Below are 905 nucleotides of genomic sequence, written 5' to 3'. Positions count from 1 at the left end.
GAATTATAGAGGTGGAGACAAGTACAAAAGTAGAATAGATGAAGACAACAAAGATTACAAAGAAAAAGGCAAGAAGTCTTGCTACATTGTTGAAGAGGAAACTAAAGATGGATATGATGATCATGATGATGAAGTGGTGTATGTTACAATGAAGGATGAATCTAATGAGGATAAGGCAACTGCACTAGTGTCTTGTGTGAACAAGAATGACAAATGGATCATCGATAGTGGGTGTTCACATCACATGACTAGAGATAAAAGTAAGTCCATTACCTTGAATTATTATGATGGAAATAGTGTAAGCTTTGGTGATGATGCACCCTATCTGATAAAAGGAAAAGGTACTATCAAACTCACAGAAAATATTTTAAGTGACAATGCTTATTATGTTGAAGGACTTAACTACAATTTGTTAAGTGTGTCACAACTACATAGTTCAAGTTGTAAAGTTGAGTTTGAAAACAAGATTTCTAAGAAATATGATACTAATGGAAAACTAATTGGAAAAGGTGATCAAACTAGAGGTAATCTATTCTACCTTGATATGGATGATACTACTTGTCTAGTTGTAGAATTCGATGATGTGTGGTTATGGTACAAGAGGTTATGTCATGTTAATTTTGATAACTTGGTTAGTATCAGTAACATGAGAAGAGTTAGAGGTTTTCCTAAGTTGAAGAAACCTAACAATATAATTTGCAAACAATGTCAGTTAGGCAAAATGATAAAGTTAATTTTTAAGAGTAAGACTCATACCTCTAAAAGAATATTAAAGATTGTTCATACTAACTTGTGTGGACCAATTGCTGTGAAAAACTACAAGGTGATAAGTACATTATGCTATTTTTTGATGATTATTCTAAGATGATGACAGTTATGTTTCTGAAATATAAATTCGATGCTTT

Source organism: Cupressus sempervirens, chromosome 6, assembly GCF_028749045.1.
Source record: "Cupressus sempervirens isolate cs-2001-9-10 chromosome 6, ASM2874904v1, whole genome shotgun sequence".
Taxonomy (NCBI): Eukaryota; Viridiplantae; Streptophyta; class Pinopsida; order Cupressales; family Cupressaceae; genus Cupressus; species Cupressus sempervirens.
This window is presented reverse-complemented; position numbering follows the sequence as displayed.